Source organism: Ixodes scapularis, unplaced genomic scaffold, assembly GCF_016920785.2.
Source record: "Ixodes scapularis isolate PalLabHiFi unplaced genomic scaffold, ASM1692078v2 PGA_scaffold9__187_contigs__length_104089568, whole genome shotgun sequence".
Taxonomy (NCBI): Eukaryota; Metazoa; Arthropoda; class Arachnida; order Ixodida; family Ixodidae; genus Ixodes; species Ixodes scapularis.
In genome coordinates, this window is record NW_024609884.1 from 89,949,225 (window position 1) to 89,962,987 (window position 13,763).

Below are 13,763 nucleotides of genomic sequence, written 5' to 3' on the forward strand. Positions count from 1 at the left end.
GAAGTAATATGTTTTAGTGCGTGTGTTGACGAAAGCTATTTTGCCATGCGTGACCTGGTGACTGGCATCAGCAAAATACGTATCATGCTCCGTTTCATGTAGGTAGCGTATTCGCTTTTCGTGGGCTTTGGCGCGGAGTTTTCGTCTCTCGGGGTTGTTGTCGGGGTTCATGTTTTTCGGTAGTGGTTCCACTGTAACATTTGGGTTGGCGCTTTTCCATGGAGGGTGAGGTATGGGGATTGGGGGAAGTGAGTCTGTGTTGATATCTAATGTCTGTAAAATTGTTCGCCCTTGGTTTGAGGTAGAAAGTCGTAATATTTGCCCGTCTTTGTGCATTTGTATGCGTTCTGTAATGGTGTTGAAAGTTCCCGTGTTGAGAAGGCGTTCGCTGGACGCGTGGCGCGGCACTCCCAAGGCGAGTCGGTACAGTTTACGGAGACTGGCTTCGAGCTTTTTGATTTGGGTACATGTTGTCGTGAGGTATGGTAGTGTGTATATGAGACGAGGTATGACGAAGGCGTCGATGATATGGAGTAGATTATGCTCTTTGAGTCCGGTTCTGTGATTTGTGGTCCGCTGTATCAGGTGTGCGATCTGGTTGATTTGGGTGTGAAGGCGGTGGAGTGATCCTTCCGGTTTACCGTTGAATTGGAATACTACTCCTAAAATTTTGATTTGATCAACTTGTTGAATTTCCTTGTCCTGTAGCTTGATTTTGATAAGTTTTCGGTCGGGGTCGGGTCCTCTCTTGGAAGATGTGACCAGTAGTTGAGTTTTGGAGGGAGATAAGGTGAGTCCTATTGTGGAGGTGTAGACTTCGACCGCATCACAGCCCCGTTGAAGAGTTTCTTCGATTTGTCCGGGGTTTCCTTGTGTTGTCCATAACGTAATATCGTCCGCATAAATTGAGTGATGGAGATTGGGAATTTCGTTTAGGTATCTTGGTAGATCTGCCATTGCGAGGTTGAAAAGTGTGGGTGATATAATTGATCCTTGCGGTGTTCCCCTGTTGAGATAGAAGGTGGGAGTTGTTTCGTTGGGCATGTTTATAGAGGCCGTCCGGTTTGTGAGGAAATCCTGCACATAGTTGTATATGCGTTGTCCACACCCACTGTTGGCGAGCTTGGACAGGATGGTTTCGTGTTTCAGGCCATCGACACTGAAAGAGATGATCGAGTAAGAACTGTATACAGTGAAGAGCACATTCTCGTTTGCCGTTGACTTGCGGAAGTGACGGTGCCCGAGAAAATACTGCAAACTACAGGTTTATTGCCGCCATTAGTACGGCATAAGTTAAACTGCCATTTGAGGCACCAGATGGCACTGAATTGCGGAAAGGGTATATGCCAGCTTGCCAGGTATGTATATTCCCCCGCACTGACACCAGTCGTAACGTTCCTTTTTGACGTTAAAAAAGAAAAAAAAAAAAGAGCAAGAGTATGCGTGCATAGCTTTCATAGGCTCTGAAAATGCACGAGAGTGGAGATTCCGAAAAATTTTGGTTATGACGTCACGCTCCGAGAAAAAGCGGCTTCGGCGGTACTTTGTAAATGTAAAATGATTTTCTGGAGCCTTAGTGCACCAAATTGAAAAATAATCTCTATATTCGTGATCCTGGAGGCCAAATGAAGTCGATTTAGGGTTTTTCCTCAAATAAAGAAGCGCTTAAGTTTCCCTTTATGATAAACTATGTGGCATTGCTATATGATGGTTCACTGTGTTAGTAATTTAACGAAGATTCTGATCACTGCGGCGAGGATATTTTGTGACGTAATAGACCCCTTTTGAAGTACTGCCCTCCGCTGGCAGCTGTGGAGTCCACACGGAATGGCGGACTAAAACCGCTACTTCACGGCACAAATTAGAAGTAAAAAATGCACCAAAAAAAAAAAAAAAAAGGTGATAAGCGCAGTGGCATTGCACTCTCAGCGCTGTTTGATTGGTTCGTCGGCTCTTAGCGTTGACCACGCTCCGACGTTCCCTATCTTACGGAATTACTTGCACGTTCGAAGATGTTATACTCCGTTTCACGATAATTGGGCGAATTGTGGAGGCTACAGCCCCCGCGACCCAATAAGAGCGTCGGAGCGAGGCATGTGACATCACGTCACGGGAGCGTGTGTGTCACGGCGCCACGGAACCGGCTGTCGTCTGCTGCGAAACCAACCAACTTCGGATGAACGTTCACCGCCGTAACATTGCCGTCCGCTAGAGTAGCAAGTTTTTATACACTCAATTTACCCGCTAATTTGTGACGGGTGCTAATGCCAGGGTCAGGCACGTAGCCAGGATTTTGTTTCAGGGGGGGGGGGGGGGGGGGGGCGTGGGACCCCCCCCCCCCCCCCCCTCCCCCCTTGGCTACGTGCCTAGCAAGGGGGTTAATGCTTTGAGCGGAAGCGGTTGATTACACTGCTGCGATCGCCAACGGCAACGCTCGCTGGTAGAAGAAAAAAATCAGGAGCGGATACGGATGTGTTGTTACTTTTTTTGGTTTAGAATTTCAAACTCGTAAATTTGGCAGTATTTATTCCTTATTTTTATATGTTCTCTACAGAGACGGAATCGAGCAAATCTGATTGCCGTTAAAAATAAAATTATAACTATTTTTTTGTCGCGGACGGCGTTGCTACTGTAACGTTAACGAGGCATCGGTGGCCTCGACCATGGAGGCTATGATCAAGTGACTTGCTCCGACGTTCTTATTGTGTCGCGGGGACCGCAGCCTCCGCAGTTGGCCAAGTTATCGTGAAACAGAGTGTAGTTGTTCCACCATTGTACAGTGGTTCCGACCTTCTAATAATCGGCTTGAGACTTTCGAAAGGGGTCTCTAACTCTATCGCAATCGAGAGTAATGCGCCGATGGTTCTTCGGGCTCACGCACACGAACCATTCCGCAGGGAAGCAGTACTATCGGTACGACAACGTCAACGACCGGACGATGTCGGGCTACCCTCGGAACATCTCCGACGACTTCCGAGCCATTCCTGGAACCGAATCTCCAAACATCCCCAGTCACATCGACTCCGCCTTCTTCGACAAGAGAGATGGAAACCTTTATTTCTTCAAAGGAGGCTTGGTACGCTGCTCTCACCATACGCAATCTTTGACCTCATTCCATTGTCCCTCGGTTCGCGGGAAACGAAACGTTGCAGAACAGTGCAGACTAATCATAAGTTACGAGGTGTGATCAAAAAGTTCCGAGAATGATTTTGTAGCGTAAAAAGAGAGGGCAGCAGAGTGATACGTGCGTAGCAGTCCAGGGACCTTTGTATCTCGCTACACCAAAGGGCGTCGCTCTGTGAACATTTCAAGCTGTGCCACACGACTTTTTGGGACCACGTGCACGGGCACAATGGCGATTTCACCATAGACTGCAAACCAGAGCGAGAACGAACATCAATTCTGAGTTAAACTCCGCAGATCTAAAACAGAGACCTCCGAAATGATTTAGAAGGCTTATGCCAAAACGCAGTGTGGTGCGCGAGGTGTTCTGAGTTGCACTCGCGCCTCAAGAATGGCAGAATATTATAACGGTTGATCCTTCAATGAAAAGTACAAAGATTACCGGACTCACTTTTCTGTCGTGCATTTAAACACACAAAGTAGTAGAAAAAAAAAACAAAAAAAAACAGGACAAGTTTGAGCTTTTCTTTCTTTTTTTTTCCAACCAGTATCAGTTAATTTTGACGTAATGTTATTTACAGAAACGTGGCTCACTGCGAACGAGGCTCCGCCCTATTTTGAAAGATACAAATTTGAAAGTTTATGCAGAACTACAAAAAGGGTGATGGAGTAGCCATGTATTTTAAGGAAAACTTAAACTACGAAGTACTGGAAGATTTTAAATTAATGAATAATAATATTGAGTGTCTGGTTGCCAAACTAGAGTCTGCGTATACTGCAACTGTGTATAGGCTACCTTCTGGCAATCTTACTGACTTTTTAGAAATTTCTGATAACTTGCTACAATTTTTGGGTGAATTTTCTCTACCATTTGTGATACTTGGAGACATCAATCTTAATACAATTGCTAATGATGGACACGCCAGAGAGTTTCGGGATATTTCAAATCAATATGCCTGTAACAACGAATTAACGCTGCCTACCGGGGTGAGTCAAAAGAGTGCAACTTCAGTTGACATCTGTGTTACAAATGTGCCTGCAAATAAGCTCGTATCTGGTGCGTTCATAGAGGACATCATTGGCCGTCTTCCTATTTTTAGCCTGTGCCCTTTCATGCGTGAAAAAAAAAACACAAAGCAAACTGCAGCTTTATTATAGAAATATAAACGATGAAATGCTGAATACTTTTTCTTGCCTTTTAGAAGAAACAAATTAGAAAGAAGTGTTCACAGAGGAAAATTCTTGTACAGCATTTAATATCTTTCATCAGAAGTATAAAGCTGCTTATGACGCATCCTTTCCTTTAAAACAATCAAAACAGAAAGTAATAAAATAAGAAACCCCTGGGTAACCATGTGTTTAGTAAAAAAATAATAATAATAATAAAATATATCTTGCATTCTTGCGTTCGCGTGATCCAAACGTAGTAAGAGAATTAAAAAAAAAAAAATTAGGAATGAAGTAAACTCGGATTTGAAGGCGGCCAAACGCCAGTACCGTATTATCAAAATAAATTTATGCCTGTTCGCAATGACCAAAGAAAAGTATGGGAAGTTTTTAATAGTAATAATAATAATTCCTTTATTTTTCCAACAAAAAGTTGAAAGGTTACTAAGGAAAAAAGGAAAAATAGTGTAGCAAACCTGAAAGAACAAAAAAAAACGCAGTGAAAGAAATCCTAATCAACGGAAACGAGACGTCGAGCGTTGAAATGGTAAACGAAATGAACAAGCGTTTTATCAATATCGGCTGAAGTATGGTATCAGAAGGCAATACAAACGCCTACGTGATGACAACCACGCAGATAACAAATTCAATAATGTTCTTCCCGACAACAATGTATAAAAAAGAAACACTCATTGATAAAATAAAGAAAGACGTAGCAGCGGGTGACGACGAGTTGAAGGCTCAACCACTCAAGCATGCAGCTAGAATTATTAGCCCTATAGTATCACACCTCGCGAATAGCATGTTAGAGGGCGGTATTTTCCCAACTGATTTGAAGCTGACTAAAGTTACTCCTATTTACAAGGGCGGTAGTAAAAACAGTATCGAAAATTATAGGCCCATTTCTGTACTGACAATATTCTTTAAAATATTTGAAGGCATAATAAAAAATCGCTTAGAAAGTTTTTTTCCACAAAGCATAGTGTAATATGCACCGCCCATTATGGGTTCCAAAAGGAAATATCTACAAAGCAAGCTTTTCTGGACATCGAAGAGAAATTGGTTGCAAATATTGAAGACAGGTTGATTACACTCGGGCTGTTTTTAGATTTGAAGAAAGCATTTGACACCGTTCAGTATTTTACTCAGAAAACTAGAACATTACGGTATCCGCGGAGTAGCACTCGCATCACTAAATAGCTATTTAACAAATCGGCAGCAATACGTAAAAATTGATAATCTAGAATCAAATAAGAAAAAAACGCGTCATGATGTCCCGCAGGGTATTATATTAGGCCCTTTACTTTTATGATATTGCAAGCATTTCTGCTTCCCCGGAGTTAATAATGTATGCAGATGACACTAATATATATATATTTTTTTTTAGTGAAGCAATTTTAGAGTATTTGGAGGAAAGGGGTAACGCCTATCTTGTAAAGCTTTCAAAATGGCTGAGTTCCAATGGGTTAGAATTTAACACAAGCAAAACAAAATATGTGATTTTTAAACCAGCAACAAAACGTCTCACAAACTCCCTTAAGGTTGCGTTTGAATAGTATTATTGTGCACAAAATGAGTTAATTTAGTTCCAAGGCAGCCGTTCGTCCCTCACTGCATGCCGTTGCTCTCGTGTGTGGTTCTTCCCGTCGTTTTTCTGTCGCCACCGCAGTCTCGGGTAGTTTTTTTTTTTTTTTTTTTTTTTTTTTTTTGTATTCGCTTGATACTACGGCATTTACGTGGATTCGAGGAACAAGTCCCGCTACGGTTTGAGTGACATGTGGGGCAACTAGTCAACGATGACACTGGTCGATTATCGATAGACCTCTCTTTCGACAGAGAGAGACTTCTTGGAGTTCGTGTTCAAATGTTTTCGTGCCGGATATTGTGGGACGTATGGATACGATCGACAGGTGATAAACAACTTATTTACGGGCTTGCTTGGTCATGTAGGACGCGAATAAAGTGCTGCAGTCATTTTTTTTTTAATTTTGTGATAAAATAGAATCTGGTTCTTCGTCGTTATTCGCGTGCAGTTGCGTCGACATTTGTAAATATGCCTGGTAATCTAGTTTTCACTGGAAGGTGAATCACAAGTTTGTGTAATTATTGAAAGTACGTTCTTTGTGCTTATGTGTTTATTTATACTAATCTTATTTTATTGTCTTTACCGCGTTTATGCTATCTTCACTGCATTAAAGGGGCACTGAAGTCGATTCTGAGATCGTCCTTTTGTGGTGACAACTCAAACTAGACGCTCTGTGTATCCCAACAAACCCGAAACCACAATCGTGCGCAGCTTATTTTCTCGTTAAAAGCGTGTTCAAAGATCGCGACACGCCCTTTTTGAGAAGAATATTCTTCCCAGTGAAGTGGTCGACGAAGGGCGCTTGTCGGCGATTTGAAAGCGATGGCTTCGCCCGCGGAGAAAAAGAGGTCTTATCCTAATGTGTACCTATCAGACTCTGTTCGAAACAAGTTATAATAAAGTCATTCGGAGTCTGCGCCTATAATAGGGATTTTATTGGTCCACACAGTGTACATATGTAGTCCGCGAGAAAAAAGAGTCCACGTGTTTTGTAGCGTGAGCTACAGTGGCCGTGGTTGAGCAGTTTCGCGTGGCTCGCATAATGAGCCGTGCTCCGTGGTGCGCAAGCGCGAGGAACAGTGACGTAGCATGGCGCACAGCTGGCTTGCCGGAGACACCGCCGCCGCGCGCGCCTCGCTGGTCTGCGCATGTGCGAGGAGCAGTGACGTCACACGGCGCACAGCTGGCGCGCCGGGGTCGCCGCCGCCACCGCGCGCGCCTCGCCGGTCTGCGCTTTCCAGATGAGTGACGTCATAGCCGCGGCAGACGCACTGGCGCCGCCGCGTGCCCAGCTGTGCGCCTCCGTTGCGCAGTAGCCAAGTCTGACGCTGCACCGGAGCCGCTTGATAGCGCCTCGCATTTTGTGCACATAAGCTCAGGCTACGTATATCCATGGCATAGCCGAGCTAAGCCACCGCAATCTTTTTCTCTTGCCCTGAGATGAATAGGCGGTTTTGTAATATAGGACTTGGTATATGTGTGTGTGTGTGTGTGGGGGGGGGGGGGGGGGGGGAACTAACACATTTTAAATAATATAAGATCAAAAACGACCTTCTTCAAAAATGACTTTAGTGCCCCTTTAATAGAACAAGTAATGTCTGGGTGTGTGACTTATCCAAGAGCTAAAATGTCTGGGTGTGTGATTTAGCCCAAGAGCTAAAATGGAATACACACGTAAGTAAACTAAACTCAGAATTATGACGAGTTCTTGGCTGTATTTATAGAGTGGCAAGCCTTGTGCCAAGGTGGTTAGTTGAAACATTGTATTACTCCTTTTTTTTTCAAAATATGTTAGGCAGTTATTATCTGGGGCACAACTACACTATCCGATTACTATAAATTACTAATCCTACAAAAAAAAAAAGGTTCTACGCATATTCGAAAACTATGGGGGGAGAATGAGAGAACTTCTGACGGAACCACTTTTTATTAAATATAAGATATTAAAGGCAAATCAAGTATGTATACTACTTTGAATTATTTCAATTAATTTATCAAAAAAGGTTATATGCCACCCCAGTCACAACAGAATAATCGTACCCGCTCCGTCATGTTAAAAGAAGGGAACCCTATACAAGAACAAATCACGGAAGGCAGAGTATACACCATCAAACAATTAGTCTATTAAATAACATGCCCTCTATGAACTATGCAAAATCGTTCCCTTTATTTAAAGAAGAATGTAGAGCACTGCTGGTAGGCAGCGATATAAAATGTGTCTAAGCTTCCTAATCACAACAAAGCGTTGTATTATACATTGTTTTTTCAAAGTTTATTTTCGCTTTATTTGATGTGCATGACTCGCCTTGTTATATTTTGCTGGATACATGCTGTTCAGTTTCCGTCAACTGAGGGATAGTGAGGTTTGTTATTTGTGTGGTCCTTAGATGACTTGTTTTTTTTTTTCTTTTTATGTTGATCATAATCTGTGTTCTCATATTTTGTTTTGTCTTTTGTTTGCAATCAGTAAGCATTTTTATCCTTATAAACATGTTTTTTATTGTTGCTTTTATTGTTGTATTTGTGTTATGTATGTGTGTCTCAATTCTTAAAAAGTTTTATCATGTATTAATTTGTTAGATGAATTGCATTTCCATGTTATTTTTTATGTGTGGACTGTAAGGGACCGGTGCCACGTCAGGCTTTTTTAGCCTTTTGCACTGGCCCCTTTTTCGGGCTCTGCCCGAAGGAAAACAAAGAAAGAAAGAAAGAATGTCACTGAAGTCAAGGAGAGATCGCATAAGGTCACCCTACCGCTGTTCCTCTTCCTGCGATGGTCTATCGTTCCTGGAGCGCGAGTGCCACTTAAAACACTTCGCAAAATTCACAGCTTTTTGACAAAATCCTGCTGAATCATTTCAAATGACTGTATTTTATATTCGCCGAGTTTGATGCAGAACAGATGTTCGCTCCCGCTTTGGTTTGCAGTTTACGGCGAAGTCACCCATGTGCCCGTGCTACACAAAAATTGCGCTACACAAAAACTCGAATGTTCACAGAGCGACGCCCTTTGGTATAACGAGACACGAAGGTTCCTTCCTTCGACTGTTGCGCTTGCATCGCTGTGCTGCCCTCTCTCTTGGCGCTACAAAATCAGTCTGGGAACTTTGTGATCACACCTCGTATAAGATTTGCACCGTTATCGGTATCAAGGCTTGTCGCAATAATGACATCAGAAGTCGCCAGTCTACACTTCACCGTAAGTCAGAGCGCATCCTACGAGCCGATGGGGCCAACCACAAAGACTCCAAATCACCAAGTCACGGCGCTCGCCGTCTTTTAGTGAGTATGTTATCACCGACTGAACCAATCAGTTGTGCAAGTGTGCGCTTAGTCTGCGCGTTTCAGCTTGGCTGTCTCTATAGCATCGGGCTGCGATCCGGCTTATGGTGAAACTGAGTATATAACTGGCTTTCAATTGATAATATTTTTTCGCACGATGACTACGCTTCATATGCTTGCACGTAACGCCATCGCACCATGCTGGTGGTAATTTCTACTGGTTCTTGCATCAAAAAACAAATATGATGGTACACAATGTGTGTTGCAGAAGGCTATGCGCTCAGCAGCAAGGCCACTACGATGGCAGCAGATGTGACGTCGATGTTAGCCATGCATGAAGCTGCTGCAATAGTTATTTAAACAAAACATGCAGGAAGTCCAAGTTGGCAGGAAGAATGTCAGGTGCCGCTCAAGCTACCGGAAGTTTGAGTGGCACCTGAAGTTCCGGCCACCACTCTGAGGTTATTGTTCAAGGTTAATGGTTCACGGTTGACGGTCATGTCTTACAGTATAACTGCCAGGTCGGGCACTTCCGTTACTATACTTAGTTTCATCCTAAGTCAGAGCGCAGCTGACATTACGAGCCGACGCGTCTAGTTGAGCAGCGCTAAACGTACAGTCGGCCGTAAAAAAGATTGACACAAGGGAGCGATGGTCTGGCCGGCGATAAGGCGACACGGGGCGCTTGGATAGCGTAAGCACGCTGGGGTCGTGATTGCCGGATTCGTCCACTCTTGGATGCACGGGGGACGTCGACACGCCGGAGCCGTGCCCAAAGCGCGCTTTCTAAACAACACAGCGTGACTGCGCACATGGGTTTTGTTTTCGATCGCAAGGTGAGAACAGCGCTATCCTTTTTTTCATCACATCACACTGTGATCAAGTTCAGACTTTTTTTTGCAGCTTTCTATACTTTCTCTTATTGATTGTGTCACGATTTGAAAGATTCGCGTCTAATACTCCCGTCTTCCACGCACAAATTTGAAACAGCAAATAAAATAAATATCACTGCGAAGACTTTCTTTATTACAGCGAAAAAAAGCGTCGTCTCACGCGTGACTCGTCACCCTCGAAAGCAGGCCGCACGTAAAAAAAAAAAAGAAAGAAGAAATTGCTACAAACGGTAACTATATCTCTCTCGGAAGCACCACCGCGATTCAAAAGTGGGAACGTTCCGGCCACTCTCGTCACCTGTGTTATAGCGAAGTATAGCGCCGCGTGTGGCGGTTTCACCGCACCGGCCACGAATCCCTTGTGTCAATCTTTTTTAAGGCCGACTGTACCACATCACAATATCCGTCGTCTTTCTGTGACATTTCAAAAAGTCTGACAACAGTGAAAAAAAAAAAGCCAGATCTGTCTGGCTGGGTACACTAGGCACCGGACGCCATCTTGAAGGATGCTCCCGGTTTGTTTACGTCGCCCCAGTATGAGTTTCGCGGTGTGGTGTGGAGGTCATGGGTGAAATACAACTGTCTTTCGTTTATCGCGAGGTAAGAAATAATTTCTTAAGAATCATATACTGAGTTGTACCATTCATTTATTGAAAGTGAGAGTGGATTAGTTTCTTGGACGTTCTTTATATGTTTCGGTGATGCACTCGCACCCACCTTATTCGCGGTTAAAAGTTCGCTAGGGGCGCTTCTGTTTTCCTCACTATGGGTAGTGCATGCATGGGATGCCCACGTGGTTATGTTTCAATTTTCATAGTGCATAGAAGTTTGGCATTGCACGTGCTTGTACAAGCAGAGGACGTTGAAGTATCCTCCCTTTAGGTTGTGAAAGAGTTCCACGGGCGATACCCAAACTTCTCGCCGCGAATAGAGACAGCTACGCGAGTTGGAAGGCTTGCGTTTGTATCATCCTCGTATTCTAGAGTCGGTTCCTAATCAGTCGCGAGCTTATGTAACACGTAGTGCACAGTTGTCGGCAGTCCGGTGACTACGGGCTCAGCGATTGCTATACTCCGTTCACCCTTAAGCTGAGACTGCAGCCTCAACTACAAGCACGAACTTGTAGCCACAGCTACAAGCACGAATTCAAGACTATCCAAAATAACTTCAGGCAAATTGAAAAGGTGTCACTTAACAAGATCAAGGCAGCGGCCAAGCAACTTCGTGAAAGTCTTGAATTGAACAGTTTGGCGAAGAAGGTTCAGGCTTCCACGAAGCTTAGACTGGAAGTGTTTTTCACTGCCGAAACTCATAAAGCTAATAATCTCTTTGGGGTGATAGCGTCGGAAAGGGACTCATGGCAACGTGAAGTCGGGGGGTTCTTGGGCAAGCAGCCTGCGGGTCTTGATTTAAACGATCTGTTTTTTATTCGTAATTCGGAGGCGGCCATCCAGTGCTTGTCTGCAGATGTTTTTAACTCGGGCGGGTTCTCCATCGATATAGAGCAGGGGCCTCAAACACGCGGCCCGCGGGCCGCGTGCGGCCCGCGACTCGATGGGACGCGACCCGCAGGCATCAGGCTACGAGTCCCGGTTCCCATGTCTCGAGCGCTAGAAATGGCATGCGCCATAGGGATCTCATCTCGTCGATTCAATTTCGCTCTAAAAGTAGCTCTGGTCTTTTCACTTTTTCGCATAGATTATACTTATCTGCCTTCATTTCCCCTTTGTTTCGCTTTATTTTTAGCTTCCTAGCTTTTTGTAATGTACACCAATACCACCACTAGGCTGCAAGCGTGAACTCTTTGTTAAAGAATGCATCTCGTCTGCGCGAACTTTCGTTCAGCAGGAGCAACTGCCAAAGATAGAGCTACGAGCTCGGGATTCTCGCCTTCAAAAAATATCGTCATTAATAGACAAGTATTTTTTCAAAGTGTTGGGCTTAAATCGTCAGAAACGCAAGAACTGTCATATTAACTGATTGCTTTTTAAAGACATGTTGAGCTTGCTTAATTCTCGAGTGAAGTGAGCAACGAGAACGACAGCGTACTTGCTCTCTTGTTATATTAAAAATGCCAGCACGTTGGCGGGGCGGTGTAATATTGATTATTTATTTATTTTATTTATTTACAATACCCTCAGGGTCATAAGGCGGTAGAGAGGGGAGTGGGTGTTAAGTACAATGGTTGAAAGTGCTTCTCGGAATCTGATGGGATCCTGAATGGTGACGATGTCTTTGGGAAGGTCATTCCAGTCCACAATTGCATCAGGAAGAGGGGCGTGCTGATGTGCTGTGGAAAAATACTTCGGTGTTTTTACACAGCACACTTGCTACCACATCAGGTAGGGACACAAAGTAGTTATAAAAACAAATCAAATCTAAAGCTGTCACTAGCAGAACTGAGTTTATAAACATCATAGAGCACGAGGTCTCTTCTCTTTTAAACATTTTGAACTCTTCCCTTCCCCCCCCCCCCCTCTCCCGTTTAACATTGGCCCTCGGCCTTTCCAGTGTGGACTATCTGGCCCCCACACTCAAATGAGTTTGAGACCACTGATATAGAAGACTTGTTTTATTCCATATGGCGTGACGAATTGTTTCCTGCAGTTAGGGAGTGCATAGAGCGTAACGGCGAGATCGCGCTTAGGAACTCTAGCGGGCTTAGTGTGGACTCATTTATATAACTGCTCACATGTTACCTGGATTCTACCTTTGTGTCTTTTGAAAGTGACTTGTATGTTCAAAAGCATGGGATCTGTATTGGGTCACGAGTCGCCCCCGTACTGTGCGACGATTTTTTGGCGCGATTCGGCCGGGAAGTGCTCAGCAGTCTAAAAGAAAAGGGGGATGTTAAGATACTAAGATACGTGGATGACTTCCTGGTGCTGGTACCACAGCCCACTGCGTTGGATGACAACCTCATTCAAAGAGTGCTGGAAATTTTCTGTTTGAATTCGCGTGGACTAACGTTTACTCACGAAACAATGGCGTCAGGAAAGCTGCAATTCCTAGATTTAAGTTTAGATTTTCAAGAAGAGCACGTGTGCTGGGAGTACAGACCACGCTCAAAGAAAACGGTCTTGCCCTTTAATTCAGCACACACTAAGCTGGTTAAGAGGGATCGTTCCCTCCCTTTTGAAGGCATATTTTGCCAAGTCGTGCCAGCACGCCGTGAAAACTAGTTTTTGCAACCAGGTGGAACGCCTAAAATCGTCGGGTTATCCTGATCGTTTTCTTGAAGAAGTGGCTAAAACACTTGTTTCCAAAATGAAAAAAAAAAAAAGAAAAGAGGAAGCACAGGAGCTCAGGAGGAGAGTGAGACCCGCTGTTATACCCTATATCCGCAAGGTCTCACACAACCTAAAAAAAAGTGGCGGCACACTTTGATTTGCCGGTTGTGTTTTCGGCTTCGGAAAAGCTGTCCAGCCTGTGCCAAAGAATTAACAACAAACAAGGCGGAGATGACGTTTGCAAGAAGAAGCACTCTAGGAAATTCGTGGAATGCGCATCTTCGGTCGTATACGAAATTCCAATGACATGCGGGAAAGGGTACGTGGCCAAACGGGTAGATGCGTTAATGAAAGCGCAAGAGAGCACGCGCCATCAGTAAAGGATTCCCCCTCGGGCAATTTAGCTATTCATTGCGACAGATGCCCTTGCGCCCCGGAACTGGAAAAAAAAAAATTCTGGGAAAGCTGAGAAGCAAAAGCTCG